Below are 15,275 nucleotides of genomic sequence, written 5' to 3'. Positions count from 1 at the left end.
GTTCTGGAATTTCTCATTTAATCCAGGTTTGAGTCAGTTTGAATTGAAAGTGGGCTACTTAAGTTTACATAAATAAGTTCATTGGTCGATTTTTAGTACCAAAAAACCCATTAGTTGTATCAGACAATTATATTTATGTGGTGAAACATTCCCATGCTATTAAGGATATAAATGATATGCAGAGATGCATGAGTTTATTTTCTCTTTCTTTATCCCTTTACTTTTCAAATCACTTTTAGAGTATACTGGCATTCTTTTCAGTAGATCTGATTGACCAATTGGGACCAATGGGGAGAGATTCTTTCATACAATGGGCTGTGTGCCACCCAAGGATGAACATAATGGACAGAATCCCAAACTTTCAAAATAAATAATGTTTGTTAGATGTAGGCTCCCCTTTTCTCCATGAACCCAAGGTAGCTTTGAGGGCTGTGAAAATATCTACAGACCCCTCACATCCACAATAAATTGTTTCAACTTCTAACCTCAAAACAACGCTATAGGGCTCTGCACACCAGAACAACAAGACACAAGGACAGTTTTTTCCCAAATGCCATCACTCTGCTAAACACTAATTCCCACAACACTGTCAAATTAACTACTAAGACTGTATTACTATTCTTCTCATCTTTACTAGTACCTATCTCTTCCCACTTATAGCTATATCCATGTTGCTTGTATCTTTACAACTTATATTGACTATGTCAAGCTATGACTATCACTAAGTGTTGTATCTTATGATTCTTGACGAATATATTTTATTTTTTCTTTATGGAGCATATGCACCAAAGACAAATTCCTTGTGTGTCCAATCACACTTGGCCAATAAAGAATTCTATTCTATTCTATTCTATTCTATTCTATTCTATTCTATTCTATTCTATTCTATTCTACTCTTTACATGGTGATGACCCTTGATTTTATCCCCCAACAGCAACTAGGTGAGATATATTAGAGACTTCAGATACCTTCAAGTAGTGGCATAATTACTCTATGTAGTCAACATACATTTGGTACTATCAGTGGAAATGTCCTAACTCAATAGCAGTAAATCAGTTAAATCATCACAAAAACCATCTGTCTTTCCCTGCCACCCTCAAAGAGACAGAAATTCTTTCACCCGTCCTCCATTCAAAAGGGAAATAAAATTGTTGAATATGTCCTTCATGCTAGGTAAATTTGTCTGGACCTAGGCAAAAAGAGAAAACAAAAAACAAAAATCCAGAATCTTAAAAAAAGAGAACTGAGAAGGCTTCAAACCATCTTTTCCCATGAAAGACCTGCAAGAAAGGGGGAAGCCAGGGGTGGGCTTCAAAAATTTTAGCAAGGGGTTCTCTGCCCAGTTGCTGGGTGGGCATGGCCATGGTGAGCATGGCCTCTTGCACCATGGTGGAGGGGGCGTTTTTGCCCTCCCCCGGCTCCAGAGGCTTTCCTCCAGCCTCTGGGAGGGCGAAAATGGCCTCCCCAGGCTCCGGAGGCCCTCTCGAAGTGGGAAACAGGCCCATTTCTGAACTTCCGGTAGGCCCATTTTTCACCCTCCCCAAGCCTCCACGCACGCCCTGCACTTACCTGCATCCAAAATGGGCCATGTGGGGACTCCTGGGAGGGGAGGGGTGGGCGGAACCAGCCAAGAGTAGGATTTGAGGGTTCTCCGAACTGCACAGAATCTTAGGTAGAGATTCGCTCGAACCTCTGCAAATCCCCAGCAACCCACCCCTGGATGAAGCCCAGGAGGCAAAGTGAAGCAAGAGTTTCCTACAAACTGGAAAGAATCCACCTAGAAACTCAGCAAAGCTGTAACATTGCAAAGAAAACACCAGTTTTGTTCCAGTTTCAAATAAATTTACAGTGGATCCAGGAAAAAAACAAAAAACCTCAGCTCGCAAAACCAGCCAACACTGTTTAGTCACACAGGCTCTGCAGTCATATCATATTTCTAGTTTTCCATATGGAAGTGTCCTAATAAGAGTCACAAATTATACCTAAATCATAATGGAGGACCATTAAGTTCAGAGTTTACCATTACCTAAGTGGATCATTGCCCAATGTTGAGTATTTCTAAATCCCATTATTTTCCATGGGAGAGAATTTAGCATAAAATCAATGAACCTTAAAAGTGCTTTTTATTAACAGGCTTGTATCTCAATATTTTTATCGCTTCGGCTATGCCTCCACTGGTAAATAAGGACCAAACAGATCTCAAAGCTGTACTGAAGCTGGGCCTTTTCTCTTGGACCAGACTTAGGCTTTATGTTGTAACGGGCTCACATATTATTCTCCTGACAACCAGAAGAGGTGTTATAAGCACACAATGAGCAACGGGTTACAGAGTCACTCTGGAGAGACCCATGGAAAAGGATTAAATTCTTTAATCTCTGTGCGGCTTTCTTTCATTCAAGCCAAATCATGAAACCCAAATCTAATCTGTCCATGAACTTGGGGGAACGTCTGTAGCTGAAACTACAATGCAACACAACCTGTTTTTCTTTTCTTTACTTTTCACTCTTCCTGTTTTGTCAGAATGCTTTAGACATTTAAAGAGAGAAAGAAAATAATATTCTCTCCAAGAAAGAATGAAAATTACAGACTCAACTATTTTCCCTTAGGTGGAAAAAAAATGGGAGTGAGAAGGAGATAAAGGAGAAGGGGAGGCAAAGAGAAACACAAAGGCACAAAATATTAGTAATTATCAGAATTAGTATTTGTGTATATAATTGTTGGCTTCAGGGACTAGCTCATACACCATTGATCTGGGTGTCCAGCAGGCAGGTACAGGTTGTAATTTTCACAGTCCTGCTTGAAAAAGTCAAAACCCCGATGCAAGGCAGTGAGAAGATTAAAATGCTTTCTGGGTCTCCATCTTTTAATTTCTTTTAAGAGGTGGGGAACCTGTTTCAATATATTTCACAATATCATCAAAATCCTGCTGGACATCACTAAAAAGACATAGTCACACCGCATTAAGTTCACTGAGCCTAATAGGGCTGACTTTCACATACATATGTGTGGGACAGTTATCCAAAATACCGATTCAAAGGTAAGTCCAAGTTATGTAACTATTGATTTATTCTCTAAGCATAGGATGGGGAAAATGAAACTAAAAGTTCATTAAAAGTCTGATTTTTTTTTATTATGCTTTTTTCTGTAATGATTTAAGGACAATTGTAGTTATCGTTCCATTTTCTAGAACAATCTCTTTCCCCAAGTAGAAAGTTCTTTCATGGAAACCATTTACCAATGGCAATAAAGCAGGGGGTGGGGGAGGGAACCACTAGTAACCTAGAGATGTATATTCTCCATTCAATCCCCATTATTTTTTTAAAAAAAATAGATTTTGCAACCACACACATTCCCTATCCCATTCCCCCCCCATTTTTTGGCTCTGGTACTTCTAAAGATGGTTAGTTGCACTGAGCTAATATAAGACAGAATACTTCATTATTAATTTGCAGCAGTCAGTTGGCAGCTACAGTTGCTCCCTTCAGATTAGCAACATCCCAGTGCACACTAAAAGGCAAAAAGGACACAAAGTGAATTGCAGCTTTGCCCTTCTCTTCCAGCCTTTGCATTCCCAGCCCAGGTCTATTGATAAACAATTGGGACAAACCAACATGCAGGGCATAAGATCAATCTTGCTGTTTATTTTGCCAAGTGGAAAGAACAAAGCCGAGAAGAAAAAGCCTAAACACAAGCATAGGAAAAAGAGAATGGGTGAAGGGTTTTTTTTTTTCTTTAATGTGCCTGATGGGCAGTTGTAGACAATAAATCTATGTAGAAAAGAAGCAGCTGAGCTAAAATCAAGGATGATGATTTCTATTCTCTACCGTATCCTTAGGGCATAAAACCACTTCTCTTGGTCGCCATTGGAGGCCCATATGAAGTGTGGTATAAAGATATTGTATTCTCACCAGGGGTGAGGGGGGAACAAAAAAATTCCCATCATTTGGAAAGGGGCTTCAAACCTTTGATACTGCTGGTTAGTCTTCCCTTTTTTTCTGGAGTGATAATGCAATTTGATCCCTCTTTTTAACAAGCCACGGAATGGAAGCAGTTGCCTGAGACTTCTGCTCAGCGTTAACTCCATGTTCTACTCAGATAAATATTGCCAATTGTGAGTTTGTTGCTCTTTTCAAAAGGGAATATTAAACATGAACGTCACATTTGTAATCAGGTTATTCCAATGACAAGGGATAAACCCAAGCATGCAAAGCATTGCCTGTTTGCAGTTAGACAAAGTTTAGAAACGCAGTTAAACAGGAGAGGGGGAAAATATAAATGGGCTTTGCCAACACTAACTAAAATTAAAGAGGTCTGAAGGAGGAAGTCATCCATGACAAATAAAGCATCTAACAGCCCAACAAGGTCAGCACAAGATGAGACAAAAAGGGAAATAGAGGATACATGATAAATTTGCCTTCCAGGAATCTGCTTAATTGGCCTATAATCCTATGCATAGGGGATAGGCAAGCTGCATGTCATATGAGCCACATAGGGCCCCTGAAGAATTTGCTTGGGAAGCCTAGAAACAGGAGGAAAAGTGCTTTAATGCTCCTTCCCAGCAAATGTAACACTGTCGAAGTCTTTGTTTCTCCTCTCCAAACTAGCAGGGATTTTGATCAGGATTAACTTCTCCTAAACAGCCTCATCCCCAGATTCACTGTGTGTTTCTTCATAGGGTGGACTGAGAAATGACAAAAAGGATAATGAAGCAGGATATGGAGTTTCTGGAGAAAGTGAATGAATTCCTTGATCTGTCTTTATTATAGAATTTATGGACAGCTACTTGGGTCTGTGTTAACTTTCTTGAGAAAGGAATTGCTAGTTGAAGTAAGAAAAGAAAATATTCTAGAACATCTTGAAAGACTACAAGTAAAAAATCCTCAAATCCTACTAGCGTTGATCCAAGAGTTCCTAAAGAACTCAAATTGCTGACTTATTAAGAAAAAAAAAATGTAACTCACGACTCAAATCAAGTTTAGCGCCCAAGGACTGGATGGTAGCCAATGTAACACCAAGTTTTAATAAGGAGAAATCTGGAAGATTAAAGGCTGTCAGCTTAACATCTTTTCTGAGCAAATTTATTGAAATGGTAATCAAATATAGGCCACACACAAAAAATAAGAAGAATGCAGAAGATCAAGTCTTGCTGAACGGCAATCCGCATGAATCCTGAAAAAGAAAATCTTTCCTCGCCAAGTTAAGAAGTATTTGAATGGAGATCATTTGATCAACACTGTATATAGCAGTTTGACTTTCAGAAAGCCTGGGACAAAGTTTCTCATCAAAGGCTCTAGAACAGTGATGGCTAACCTTTTTCTCATTGTGTACCGAAAGCAGGCCTCCCTGCAGCCTCCTGGAGCCAAAAACGGGCCATGGGGGGAGAATGCTGCGCCCCCATGCTCTGCCCCTGCTCATGCACGCATGACCCCGCCCCCCCGCGCATGCACGCGACCCCTCCCTGTGCTGCTGAGAGGTTAAAGAAGAGCAAGGTTTCAATTCCCTATGGCCAGTTCTCTAAACTGCAATCCAGGTAAGGGAATGGCCCATGGGGTCCACAACAAACCCATTCTAAGCTACCACATAGCTCAGCAAGAATTACAAACCATATGGGACAGTTGAAAAATTGGTCCAGCTCAGGCCACTCAGGAAACGACCCCAGGGGATTCTGCTGCCATACAATCTGAAACTCCATACTTCTAGGCCTCTGCAACCTACTAGAACTTCCTAAAGAACCGCACCCATCATAAACATGCATATCAGTGGTGGGTTGCCCCCGGTTCAGACCGGTTCACAAGAACTGGTAGTAAAACCGGCGGGAGGCTCCACCCACCGTCCCAGATGTCGTCATAGGCGATCTGCGATGTGAACACGCGCGTGCGATCCCGTTGCAAACCAGTAGTAAAGATAAATAGAACCCACCCCTGATGCATATAAATTCAGGGATCTTGGGGGTGGGAATAATATATTTTTATTTTTAAAAAAAATCTTTAAAAAAAGAAGAGACAGAACTTTTCCGTTTATGAGTTACTAATTAGTTAAAAATCAGGAAACAGAAATAAATAGATAATGTTCTCAATGGATGGAAGTAAGTAGTGTCTCAAGAGACTAGTGCTGTTTAACTTATTCATACATTTTCTTGACTTAATGATAAGCAGTGAGTTGGCCAAATTTAAAGACGATATTAAATTTCAAGTATGATGAAAACTGAAAGTGATTGCAAAAGATCTCTTTAAACTGGGTAAGTAGTCAAAAGGATTTCAGTTTCAAAGCAATCCACATTTGGATTATCATCTTCATATACACTGATGTGATCTTTGCTGTCAAAAAAAAATATTAAGCATGTTGTACATGGAACACCATGCTTTAGATTGGTGGATATTCTCCTAGGACAGTGAGACTGTTCAGCAGTACTCTGAATATTCCCCATTTTGCAAACTGAATCCAAGGAAGCTTTCTGCTTTTGAAGGGGTGTGTGTGAGAAGGGGAGTCAGGGAGAGAGGGAGAGATAGGGAGAGATCCCAACATCTAACCTTAGGAAATGTATCAAAGTTATCCCACAGATTTTGTGGGAAACTTTTATTCCTTATAATGTAAAGAAATACCATCTGCATGCTAGTGCTTCTCCACTGAGGCTAAACCTGTGGCATACGCTACGTAATAATGTAAATTTTCCACCAGCTGCTCCCTTAATATAATACCTTAACTAGCGATTCCCAGACCTCAGCATATTCAATGGACCTGATGTAGACTAAAAAGGATTATCATAAAGAAGCATTTCGAGAATCAGCAATAATTCTCCCACTTAATTTAATAAGTATAAGCATTATCCAAAGCAGGTGCTCCTTTTTTTTTTTTTTTAATTTGATTTATATGCCGCCCTTCTCCGGAGACTCAGGGCGGCTTACAATGCGCTAAGCATTTTTCTTGTTATTAAATATTTATTTTCCTCTGTATTTTCTAGACATGCACACAAATTCACCACATACCACACACACACATTACAAGTTCCTTGGTATTCCACAATCACATGGGAACCACAATGATAGCCCTGGTGGCGCAGCAGACTAAAGCACTGTTATTAACATCAACTGCCTGCAATTACTGCAAGTTCAAATCTCACCAGGCTCAAGGTTGACTCAGCCTTCCATCCTTTCTAAGGTAGGTAAAATGAGGACCCGGATTGTGGGGGCAATAAGCTGACTTTGTATAAATATACAAAAAGTATGAAGGCTATTGCTTAACGCATTGTAAGCCGCCCTGAGCCTCCAGAGAAGGGCGGCATATAAATAAAATAAAAATAAAAATAAAATGAAGAGGTAAGGAAGACTTTGACACCCACCAGACCTGCCCATCATTTTTCCAGATGCTGTATAGTCTCTGGGTATTAGAGTTGGCATGGAAATCTCTATACATTGTGAGGAGCTTCCAGGTCTTCATAGCAGTCCTCATGTCCTGGTTTGGCCAGTTCACTATATTGGCAAAAGAGCTGATGATAGGCAGAGCATACATCTTGGTGGCCTAGATCTTATTCTTCCCATTGACAGATTAACAGAGTTGGAAGGGACCTTGTGGGTCATCTAGTCCAACCCCTCACCCAAGTAGAAGACCCTAAACCATTTCTGACAGATGGCAGTCCAGTCTCTTCTTGAAAGCTTCCAGTGATGAAGCTCCCAGAACTTGCAATTGTTCATCATATGTTTTAGCCTCCAGTCCCCTAATCATCCTGGTTGCTCTCCTCTGTACTTTTTCTCTAGTCTCAACATCTTTTTTATAGTGTTGTGATCAAAACTGGATGCAGTATTCTAGGTGTGGTCTTACTAAGGCTTTATAGAGTGGTCTTAGTACCTCACTTGATCTTGATTGTATCCCTCTGTTAATGCAATTTAACAGAGGGATAATTTAATTTTTTAATGCAATTTAGGATTGCATTGGCTTTTTTGGCTGCCACTACACACTATTAGCCATATTTAATTGGTTGTCCACTAAGACTCCAAGATCCCTGTCACAATTACTGCTACTAAGCCTGGTTTCACCTAGTCTATATGTGCACTTTTGGTTTTTCTTGCCTAAGTGTAAGACTTTACTTTTCTCTACGTTGAATTACATTTTGTTAGATAGGGCCCAATGTTCAAGTCTGTTAAGATCCATCTGGATCTTGAGCCTATCATCTAGGGCCGTGATGGCAAACCTATGGCACACGTGCCAGAGATGGCACACAGAGCCCTCTCTGTGGGCATGTGCGCCATCACCAGCTGTTCTTCTGGGTTCCATCACATGCATGCAAGCCAGACAGCTGGTCCGGTGCACAAGCGCACTGGCCAGCTGCTCTCTTCTGGGTTTTGGTGCTCCGGTGCATGTGCTCCAGTTTCAGCACTCAGTGTCAAAAAGGTTAATCATCACTGATCTAGGTGTTAGCTATTCCTGCCATCTTAGTATCATCTGCAAATTTGACCTGTCTTATCCTTTTGTGGTACTTGGATGTTGCTAACAGCCAGAATTTTTACACCATCTGGAAAAAGGGCAGGCAGGTTCTGGTGGATGTCAAAGCTATTGTCCTGGATCAGGGGCCTGCAACCCACAGCTCTGGAGCCACATGTGGCTCTTTCATCCCTCTGCTGCAGCTCCCTATCGCTCAAAATATGAGTCACAACAGCCAATGTGCGACACCTGCCGGCACATGATTTATTGAGCTTTTTGACCCATCTTTTTTTTGGGGGGGGGAGTTTTTGTTGCACGCAGAAATACAAATTTGTTTTCTCTGTAGCAGCTTATTGATTTCATAAATGCAACACACTATCGGTTTTTTTATACATAGCATAAAGGTAAAAAACAATATACAGTATGCAGTGTTATCTTTATTTTAGATGTCAAAAGGGTTTTGTGGTGCCCGATGTTTTCTTTTCTGTGGGAAACAGGTCCAAATGGCTCTTCAAGTGTTTAAGGTTGCCGACCCCTGTCCTGGATGAAACTCAGAGCATCCAGGAGTACAATGGCACCCAAGGTGAGCTGTTGAGTGAATGTCTGAGGGAAAGGCAGACATGGAAGGAAGATCAAACAGAGGAAGCACCATGGCAAGACAAGACTCCACCTGGGATTACCATCCAAAGGTAGCTGACAAGGCAGACATTAGGAAATCCTACCATTAGCTGGAAAGGACTGGATTAAAAGACCACACTGAGCAGCACTGAGATAGTGATCATAGCACCACTAAGCACCAGTTCCACAGAAGCAGAAGTCTACTACACTAGAAAGGGCCCAAGGTGCAGACTATGCAGAGTCTTCAGAGACAGTCCAACACATAGTTGCAGTGGTAGGTTCCCATAGCGAATGGGAACCTGGAACATTTTGAGTTTTCTCTTTATAGAAGAGTCAAAATATTCTCAGTATTTGGACTTTTGATAGATGACCCCCTCAAGGAGTTGTAAACCATTTCTATTTGTTTGACCCATCTGATTACAAGGCATCTATATTTCCCTTAAAGAGGCAAAATAAAAATATTTCTATCAATTTTATAAATGTTTTATATGTGAAGCAGGATGATTTGAGATCTCTTTTTTCTTAGAAAAAAAAATAGATATCTGTTGCATGCTTTGATTACAGTATGTCCTCCTCAGTCATTGTGCAAGATTCTCATGAAACCAGATTTTTCCATTATGGTTTTGCATTGTTTGTTCTAAGAATATAATCTTTTATGCAAACAAACACTGCAATAATGATCACTGTAATAGTCTTACTGATAGTAATAGTCTACTGATGGTTCTGTTTCCTAAATATTTGTAAACACAAGAATATTTCCCATGCAAAAAGTTCATGACAGTTGTCATATTTGTGAACACTTTCTCCACATTCTTCACAGAATTAGCTATAAATGTTTGAAACCAGGCTGAATTGCAGTTGACCTCTAGTATTTTCTAAAAAACTAGAATTCAGCTTGCATAATCCGCCAGCTAATAAAGGCATTAGTAATGCCAAGTAGGAATTATGAGAATTAAAGTCCAATACATATGGGGGTTATCAAATTGAAGAAAACGTGCTTAGTGTATCCTACAGTGCATCTCTGATATTAATGTTTATAAGATTCATGAATATCCATTGCTACAAAAACTTCAGTAACAAGAGGAGAAAAAATAAAAGATAATTGCATGTATAATAGTCTATTAAATCTACTCCACCAATCAGGTTTCTGCCTCTGGTCTTGTTCAAAGTGAAGTTTTGACTCCATCAGTTGTTTGCAGAATGCTACACATATACTTAATCTATCCAATCCACAAAGGTCTTCAACAACATTCCTCCAACAAGATCACAGCTTCAGCCACTTGTATTAATAAATCTTGAAAAGTGTGCATGAAAATGCATATCTCTTCAAAGGATTAATGTTTTGCTATTAACTGCTCTTATCCTAGACTAAGACTTTAAGAGTGCTGTTTTAAGGGCCATATCATAAACACCTTAGAAATATATTGTGACAGAAGCTAGCAGCTAAAATAATCCTCAGAGCAGTGGTAAAAATAAAAATGAAAATACACACTAGCCGCCAGAATAAAACAAGGTTATATTATTCAAAGTAATTCTACATCCATAGCAAATTGGGGTAGTGTAAAGGCCTTATAAATTGCAGAGTCTTATTTACTTCCAGCTACAATTACATTTATGACCGATAAAAGTCCCAAAGTGCAAATTTAAAATCCCTCTTGCTAAAATTTTGGGAGATGCAAACTATAATATGAATTTTTCTAATATGTATTCCTCCCCAGACAATATTTTACCACATTATTGGGGAGAGTGATACAAAGTAGGCCGGCTTTGTGCTCCAACTTATTTTTCTTTTCCTTTATTTACAATAAAATGTTTATATTATCTTAGGTTTTTTGAAATCTAGTCATAAGTAGGGACAAGCTTTGTCTCTACTTACTTGGAATATAACTTCATCTGCAGGTTAAAGATTTTTCACTGGAAAAAATATTTGCATGTTATGTGTAGGCTTAACCTACACATTAAATACAGCGTACATCTATAATGGCTCAGAATCCATATTACAGCATCAAATATATATATAAGCATAAGTACTGGTGCCTGGATCCAGGTTATGACATTGAAGCAGTCATTAGTTATTTATGGTTGGATAATACCTCATAGCAGCCACTAAAAGGGCAGCATGCAACTTCACTAAGTATCACTATACATGATACTTAAGATGTTCTAAGAAGTAGCAATCAATGAATAATTTGTGTAACTAATAACCCAGTCCCACAGATATTTGCCTAAAATAAGGGCTATCGTGTTTAATAGTGCTTCTTCTCGGATAAAAACTGTATATGAAAGGACTTTCATCTACAAATTTTGAAGCATAAAAGGCAACAGTCATTCCAAAGTATCAAAAAGATCAAAGTATTAAAAAAATTGAATCTACTCATGAAGTCCTGAAATATAGATTAAATCTAAAAATTGGCACTAAGTGATTTTAATGAGGAATCAAGATCAAGGATGAAAATAACAAATCAGCTATCATGAATCTATGTTTCCACACAAACTTAAACTTTTCCATATATTTGTTTGCCAGGTGAAAGAAACTAACTACATTGTCAGGTAAAAATGTTTGAGATAAACTTGAAGTAAAAACAAAGCAGCTGTCTTTGGAGTTGCACACTAGAGTAGCCTCTCCTATTATGTTTTGCGAGGCTGATAGAAATTCTATAGAAGAAAGACAATGCACCAGCTGGATAGATGAGATCAAAGGATTCAACATGCAAAGAATATTTCTGGAAGAGTGATGTGTGACTTCTAAAAAGTGGAGCAAGACAGCAAGCATTTATTTGAGCAGTCACCTAGTACCAAACCTAATTCAGTGACATCATAGTACATCTAAAATATAAATATATAAATATATAAATATAAAAAAAGATGCTAAGACTTTGGAAAGAGTGCAGAAAAGAGCAACAAAGATTATTAGGGGACTGGAGGCTAGAGCATATGAAGAACGGTTGCAAGAATTAGGTATGTCTAGTTTAATGATAAGGAGGAGTAGGGCTAACATGATAACAATGTTCCAATATCTAAGAGGCTGACACAAAGAAGAGAAGGTCAAGCTATTCTCCAAAACACCTGAAAGTAGGACAAGAAGCAATAGATGGAAACTAATCAAAGATAGAACTACCCTAGAACTAAGGAGAAATTTCTTGACAGTGCAAACAGTTAATCAGTGGAACAATTTGCCTTCAGAAGTCGTAGGTGCTCCAACACTGAAGGTTTTTAAGAAAAGATAGGACCACCATTTATTTGAAATGGTATAGGGTCTCCTGCATGAGCAAGGGGTTGGATTAGAAGATCTCCAAAGTCCCTTCCAACCCTGTAATTCTGTTAATTAAAATGATAAAAGCTTTTCTCCCAGATTTATATTGCTTTGGAATAGATATGGGAAGCTGTCCATCTGAATGCTTCCCAAAAGAAAAAAAATAATCTTCTTTTCATAAAAAAAAAAAAAAAACTAATCTAGGAGAATGCTAGCAGTATTATTCAGGGAATAATGGGCATTACATAGCACAATATTATACAAGTAGGATGGTATTATGCCCAGGTGGCAGATGAAGCCTGCAATGGAGAACATTAAGACAGGCAATAAAATGACAGTTATACCAGTAAATTCACAAAGAAACAGAGAGCAAATATTCTTAGAATGCACATTTAGCCCCTTGTGACGCCCCCTCTGATAAATTTGAACGTATCTGTTTTGTATTATCTTCAATCACAGCCAAAAAATAAAAAATAAAAAGAATTTTTCTAAGGTGAGAAAAAAATCCGAGAGATTTCCCTTTTTGAACTCATGTTATTTTCTCCGACATCTGAATTCTTTTCAACTTCTAAGAAGTCTCTTAAGATATTGTGAAATGTTACCAAATTATTATTAATCTGACACTTTGCCATCTCAGTGAAATGGGATGGGATTTCCTTTTTATAACAAAAATAAATACATGTCCTAGGCCTACAGCTTTAAAAAAACCTGTGACTTTTTTTAAGATGCAGAGAGAAATAAGCCTTGTTTTAATATAAAACTCACTCTACACTAGCTCTCTCCTACAAGCACAATTACAGTGAATTTCACTTGTTCTCTCTCCCTCGGGCTTTTGCATGTATTGAATTGAATTTAAGGAGTTCTTTTAGGTGCCTCCAAGAATCCTGATTCTTCTTAGAATTTAGAATACTTGTCACTTTGAATGTACACTAATCGGCATATATTAAAATGAAATTTTGTTGCATACAGCTCTCAAAGGGTCACTACCTCCAATATACACTACAAAAACCTGACTAGATACATAGATAGATGATAGAGAGATAGAGAGATGATAGATAGATAGATGATAGATAGATAGATAGATAGATAGATAGATAGATAGATAGATAGATAGATAGATAGAACAAAATTATGCATACACCCACATATATTATATGACACAGAAAAACAACACAGTCTAGTTTGGATGTATACATGTACATGGTGAGAGAAACGAATCTTGTGAGTTTACCAAACAGATGGCATAGGGAACAAAGCTGTTTCAGAATCTGGTAGTCTGGCTAGAAATACTTCAAAACCTCTCACAGAGGGGAGCAACAGAAACAGACTGTAAAGTGGGCGTGTGGGGTACCTAACAATGCTTGGACTAATGGAACTCAATTCTATACAATCTTCACATTTCTGATAGTCCCCTCCATTCCAATCATAATTTGCTCCCTGATATAGATACGTTGCTACTGCTTACAAAGTCTCTGCCATTAAGCAATCACTCTAGTCAATTTAAATGTATTTTAATAGATGAGTATTAAGTATTAAGTATTTCTAAAGAAATACCTTTTTTATCACCTGAAGAATGTGTGGTATAACTAGAAACTGAAATAAAGAAAAATTACATATTATTGCAAGGAAAGTCATTTCAACACTTGTTATTATCCCATCTAAGAACCACTGAAGTGAGAAATATGTTCTTTTAATATTTTGCCTTTTTGAAATGTATGGTTGCCAGTTCAGGTTGGTCTCCATCTCTTTTCTAAAGCTTTTTCAGGGATGCTGAATATGTGAGCTCAGAACTGCATAATGACATCCCCCTCCATTGTATGTCGCCCATAGAGTCCCTACCCCTCAGGGTTGTTACTAAACTATACTGTTTTATGTGTTGGAAGAGAAGCATTATACATGAAATGTAATCACCTCAAATCCTGTAAAATAAATCAATTTAAAATTAAATTATTTAAATCAAATGTAATAATTATCCTAGCTTTGTCAACATTTCTCCACTAGCAGAAAAGGTGGGGTTGATAGTCAGCAAGTGCATTCTTCACTACATTCATAGGGAAGGGAGGATAAATGACCTGTACCTTTTATAGTGACTAATTCACAATCAAAAATATTAAAAAATATATGATATTCCTGGATTGGAAAAAAAAAGACAATTTAGGAAAATGGCAGACAAGCAACCTACAGTATAATTGTGTGTGCTCAGGAGTAAGTAGCTGTGCAATTCCAATATGATGCAAAACCGGTAAAGATTATACGAAAAAGAAAGTAGCATCAAATTGAAGAGAAAAAAGAAGAATTGTGTCCTGAACCAGGGCACAATTACATATTTGGACAGCCTTGGAAAGGAAAGGAATAAATGCATGAAAGACCAGGAGATCAATGCCTGATGGTCTTGATTATATATTATATTTAATTTCAGAACTAGCCTGTCTAGAAACATACAATGATGGAAACACAAGCGGAAAGAATTTTTCATGTTTTGCTTCTGGGCTCCTCCTGGGTATCTAGTTAGCCACTGTGGGAACAAAGTACATGACTATTAGGACTTTTTAGACATTTTAAACTAATAAAGCACAGGTCTTCTAGCTAATCCTATGATCCTTTGCCTAAGTACCTGAAAATTAGTCCTCTTGAAAGCAGTGGCACTTATTTCTAGGGTAAAGCAAAGCATTTTTTTTTTAGTGACAGACATAACAAATTAAGAATGACATGAGGTTGTCAAATATTCAGATGTGTCTTTGAAGATGAACCTATCTCCCTGTTTTTTCTTTCTGAGATAGTGCACTGCAGGCAAAGGCATTGACTAGAGCCGTGATGGCGAACCTATGGCATACGGAGCCCTTTCTGTGGGCACGCGAGCCATCGCCCAACTCAGCTCTACTGCGCATGCGTGTGCGCTTCCCGCTGGCCAGCTGATTTTTGGGTCTCTGCCTTGCAAGCAGGAGACGTGCGCCCATGCGCGGGGGAGGGCTACCTTCTCCTCGCT

This window comes from Pantherophis guttatus, chromosome 1 (assembly GCF_059756535.1).
Source record: "Pantherophis guttatus breed Tessera chromosome 1, ASM5975653v1, whole genome shotgun sequence".
In the NCBI taxonomy this organism is placed as follows: domain Eukaryota; kingdom Metazoa; phylum Chordata; class Lepidosauria; order Squamata; family Colubridae; genus Pantherophis; species Pantherophis guttatus.
The sequence above is the reverse complement of the archived record's forward strand: the minus strand, read 5'-3'. Positions refer to the sequence as shown.